Raw genomic sequence first — 6,000 nt, 5'->3', positions numbered from 1 at the left:
ACTACTTCTCCGCTGCGAAGCGCGGGTATTTTGCTAGTTCAAGAATAAAACTGAATAAAAGGAAATTGTTTAAATGACATGTTGTTGTGAATGTGTAAAAACGGAAGTCCAAATATCAGTCGGTACAAAATAAAGACTTTTGCATGCATGTGTGTGTTTGCATGTTTTATTTTCAAGTGGTTGCATGTGATATCCACACAGGTGTCATAGTGGTAACACTGCTGCCTCACAGTAAGAAGATCATGGGTTCAAATCCCAGGTACTCCCTGCATGGCCATTTTCATATAGTTGATACAGATGTTCAGCCAATCAGATCACACCAGGACTGATTTGATGTGAAGATCTGGGTTTGATTCCACGGTGGTGGGAAAGTATTATTTTTTCTTTTTAACCACAAATGGATGTCAAATTTTATAACGTGATATGTACTGTCAGTCAATCAATCATGGCATTTTTATATTCTTTTATTTTATATATGGATTTACATTACTAGCGCATGCCCACCTCTTAGGCACCCATCTTGGGGCCGAAAAAACACTGGAGAGACTAAAGCTCCAGTTTTATTGGCCCGGGATCAATGAGGAGGTCAGACGCTTCTGTCAGTCCTGCCCAGTCTGCCAGTTGCTTCAGATTCCCCGAAGGGACTGCACTCCTCTCGTCCCGATTACCCTCATTGACGTGCCCTTTGAACGGATCGGGATCAATCTAGTAGGACCCCTGGAACCTTCAACACGCGGCCACAAATATATTCTAGTGATAGTCGATTATGCAACTTGATACCCTGAAGCGGTTCCCCTGCCAATTCGAAGAACACTGCACGGGAACTTGTAGCCCTCTTTGCCCGGGTGGGAATACCTAAAGAGGTTCTCATGGACCAAGGTACCCCCTTTACTTCGAATACGTTCAGGGAGGTTGCCAAGTTGCTCCGCATCAAGCATCTCAGGACGTCGATTTACCACCCCCAGACTGATGGGTTGATGGAGCGTTTTAATCAGACCCTGAAACAGATGCTCCGCAAGGTAGTTAGCGCGGACAGTTGGAACTGGGGCCAACTTTTACCCTTGGTTCTTTTCGCTTATCGGGAGGTGCCTCAAGCTTCCACGGGTTTTCCCCTTTTGAACTCCTACCCTGGGGTATTTTGGATGTGATAAAAGAAGAATGGGAAGGGGAGGCGCTTCCCTCCACTAATATCCTAGAACATATCAGGGAACGACCCTAACGCTCCCTGGAGCCAATCCCAGCTAACACAGGGCACAATACAGGAACAAATCCCGGGCAGGGCGCCAACCCACCACAGAGAAATTACAGTATTCTACATTTTAAACTTAACGATTAATTTAAGAAAACAAATATTGCATACACTACTGGCAGGCAGGCAGGAAGAAAGGCGAAAAACACAGAACAGTGCCTCGGAAGTGGTGGAAAATAGATTGCATCTGTAGTGGTTTAACACTACCAAAGAGAACAAATGGGAACGGTTTAGGGAGTTTTAGCTAAAGAATCCGCCGCTGCTGTTTGGAGAGTGCTTTGAGCAGTGAGTTATTATTTTTATATAATTAAAACATACATTTGATTTGAGTCTGTAACAGTTTGTGTGAATTTACGATACTTGTAAAAGTTAGTGCTAACAATCAACAATCTGTGTCAATGTACAATGAAATAAGAAATGCTATGTCTTGCAGACACATATCAAATGCATGTTTTTATTATATCAAATACAACCACTTGAATGTGAGTTTTTACTTTTGTGACAACTATGTTTATGTGACGTCAAGGTATTTACAATGGCACACAGACATAATTTGTTTTTTAGCAGTAATTTTTACAACTAAATAATTTACACAGACTTACTTAAATGAAATGTATTTATTATATCATATATACAGTAACTACTTGACTGTGAAACACATACATAAATGAAAACTTCTTTATTTGAAAATGATATTTGGACTTAGTCAGAACACGTTCACAGCAACATGTCACCTTAATGATTTTTTTTTATTCAGTTTTATTCTTGAATAAAAGCATACTTGTTTCATTATACAATTTGTGGAAGTGTTTATTAGATGTTCCTGGACATGCGGAGGGAAGAGAACTACAGAGAGGTCAGTACCATGACAAATACTATTGTCAAATTCAGATGTTAACAGTTTCCACACACTCAAAGACCCTCCTTCCTGCATTTATGACAGGTTGCACTGTATACGCCACTCTCTACTATGGCTCCTATTACAGTGGAGCAGCACCTGGCACTGAGTATTTTTTTCCCAGGGGGAGGATGTAAGATACCTCTAAAATCATAATAATTTCTATTACTACATTAATTGGCAAAATACCATAAATTCACAAATACACCTTGTATTCACAAGAGAAATTTATATTAACAAAACATGTTATTCACATATTAAAATGTTTTACATATTTCATATCAGTTTTGAAATCCTATATTGAACAACTGCAAATTCAGAAGGAGAAGCTGCTCAAGATGCAAAAACAGGTGAGGCTGATGAAGGAAGAGGTGGTAATATAGAAAGAAATGTTAATATTACTAAAGGATATGCTCAAAAACCTGAAGTTACTTAAATCAAAGCCTATGGCACTTGCACTACTTCTGTTGAGGATTATCTGCAGCCATAGGAGTGGTGCAATGGCTGTGATGGTACTATACACAGAGGTCATTGAATGGGTTGCAGGAGAGTATTTTATCCTTTCAGTCCCACGTCATTAACATCTCCCAGTCTGCATATTTCCACTTGCGTAACATTAATCGTATTTGCCCCTCCCTCACTCCCCACACCACTGCTATCCTTGTTCATGTACTTCACGAATGGATTATTGCAATTCCCTTTTCTTTGATCTCTTTCTCGCAAATCTCTTTATAAGCTTCAGCTGGTCCAGAATTCAGCTGCCCGCATCATTACTAGAACCTCCTCTATTCACCATATCACTTCCGTTTTGCAGCAGCTTCACTGGCTTCCAGTTAAGTTCCGCATTCAATTCAAAATTCTTCTGTTAACTTTTAAGGCTATCCACAACCTTGCCTCTCCATATCTGTCTGACCTCCTCCATGTTGACATTCCCTTCCGTACCCTTAGATCCTCTTCCTCCATCCGCTTGACTGTCCCCTTCGTCCATCTTACCACTATGGGGAGCACAGCATTCAGTTGCTCTGCTCCCCAGCTCTGGAACTCACTACCATCTGAGCTTAGAAATATTGAATCATTTTTACTTTTCAACTCATTTGTTCAAGACTGCTTTTTCACTTTGATTACAATTGCTCTGTCTGATTTAAATTTTCGTATTTTACTTTTGTTTATAATCTGTGTTTTGTCTGTTGTTCGGTGCCCTTGAGTGTTTAGAAAGGCACCCTCAAATAAATAAAATGTATTATTATTATTAGTAGTAGTAGAAGTCAGTCCTAGTGTATGTCCATGAATATTCTGAAATGAGCCACTACTTGGACAACTTAAAAGTAACCAGAACTTGTACTTACGTTGTGCAGGCCCAGTGCCGTCACGTTACATGGTATGTTCCTTTATTAGATTTTTTTCTAAATTATGTTCTCTTTAGTAACATTTTCAAATATATTTTCTATTATTCTTCATGTTTTGTTCAATATCATTGTGCTGCTGCATTTTTCTATAGCCTGAACTGGTGAGAAGCACCAGTTCTCATGAACTGTCCTATTAGAACTTGGCATAATATATTTAATAGGTGTGAGGGTAAATCTTGCAACATTGTTACTGTCCCAGAAACAGTTTATGTGCAGAGGAGGTAGACATATACAATAATGTGATTTGGCACATACTATTTTTCTTCTTTATTAAATATGAAACAAGAAGATTTTAGTGCAGAAAACTACAATTTACAATGCAATATAATTCTTTTTATTTGTTATGTGTGAAATCCTCAAATATTACAACATGTGTGAGACCATCAAACATTACAAGACCAGCATTAAATCGAAGAACAAAGAGTCAGCTTGAAAAGTTGAAAGTTTAATTTCAGAACTGAAATTAGACATTAGTGCTATACTGCATAATCAAACCTACTTAAATAATGACACTGAATTGGTGTTTGGTAAATGGTGTGTTGTGCTAACATGCCTGATTCCATTTTATTTTTGCTCTTGATACCTCTTATTTCATTATACAAAGCAGACCACAAAGTCATTACAAGTAATGCTGGACTGAATTGTTGTTGACAGGCCTAATTGTCTATTTAGTTTCACAATTGCGTTAAAGAGTACATGTGAGTTGTTCTTGTTTAGATCTATTAAGCTGTAGTAGTAGGCTGAACATGCGGACAGCAGTGTACTTTGCACTTTCTACTACTGTCTTCCCAAAGCTGTAAGGCATTCTTGATCTTGGCACAGTGTGGTGTTTTTAATGTTGCCACTTCAGATATTGGGTTAGAGTATATAATTCAGAAAGAAAGAAATCTTTTTAGTTGACATATCTCATTATATGGAGACCGTAAAATGTGACGGTGGCTAGCAATATATAGGTTATACAAATGGGCTTGTCATTTGTGAATTGCTTCAGATAAAAGCATCAGCTAAATGAATGCATGCTAATATAAGGTCATGTACACATACATTCATTTCTTAAATATGACATTTGTATCTTCTTCTGCCTTTGTTGCCTTTTATTAACATTTCTACATTTTTTTTCCCCTACCTATTGTATTTAACAGATCCCCAGATTTAAGAAATAATAAAATAATGGCAAAATTTTCAAGTTAACAATGAATTAAAAATGTTTTACACAATAATATTAGCTCAAATATCACTTACCCTTGTTCATTAAGGAAGCCTCAGTTTTATACAACTTATGCATAATTATTTTAGAATAAATAGCCAGATACTGTTTAAATAGATCTGTTTTAAACAGTGTTTCATGGTTTGCCTTTTCTGATATTTTGCTTGTTCATAATCATTTGTCCAAGGAATATACTGAATCATAAAGTTGATAAACATGCACTTCATGAATATGTTAATCTGACATTAAACTGAGCCTGAAAACACTGCTACTATGATGATATCATTGTCAAGAAAAATATTTTCTTTCTCCTTTGAGATTGTTATGCCTAAATTAGGAAAAATCCTTCATTTCAGTTTTCTTTGGAATAGCACAGAATTGCATTGATTTTTTTGACAAATAATAACATAAGAAAACTTTGTTTTCTTCTGAAATGTTCACATTGTGTAAAAATAAAAGGGTTGTGTTAGACACATTATATAAAAAGTCATTAATAAACTTGGTTCTGTTAGATGAAATTAAAATTATGATATAGATACAAATAACAATCTTCACACTATTTAGGGTTAGGAAAACATACATGACTTAGTGCAAGAAAAAATAAATGAATGTATATTCTCTTAAAGAAAAAAATGTATGCATTTTTTTCTCTGAAAATCATTGTCCAGCCTGGCTTGTTATTTTGTTATTTTTATAAAAGAAATAAATATCAATGCTGTTTTCAGAGAGCCAAATAGGTTGTGAAACTAGAAGCACAAAATCATTATTAGAAAACTTCATCATTAAATTGTAGCACTGATTACAATGAAAGAGTTCATGCTACCATTTTTTCTTTTTCTCTACAACTGGAGCATGGACTGGTTAATTGTTTTGCTCCTTGACTGTGCAACCTTGTGATTTACCATCCAGCTTTTTTAGCCACTTAAGCCACAACACAATCAATTACACGTGAAGATCAACAAACACATCTAAAGTTCATAACTGGTCACTGACTGTGAAGTGAGATAATGAAATAAAATCGACTGGTAAAATGAAACCATGCACTGTAATGGACAGCAGAAAACTATTGTATTTTTTGTATTTCTTGTACATCTTAAGGGGACAAAAACTATACTAATCTAAAATCAATTATTTCAATAATTATGAAGTGAACAGTGAATATTTTTAGCATTAACAATATTTAGATTTTTATATTATATATTTATAAAAATCACTATATTTATATATAATTGTTGTGAAG

This window comes from Polypterus senegalus, chromosome 2 (genome assembly GCF_016835505.1).
Source record: "Polypterus senegalus isolate Bchr_013 chromosome 2, ASM1683550v1, whole genome shotgun sequence".
Taxonomy (NCBI): domain Eukaryota; kingdom Metazoa; phylum Chordata; class Cladistia; order Polypteriformes; family Polypteridae; genus Polypterus; species Polypterus senegalus.
This window is presented reverse-complemented; position numbering follows the sequence as displayed.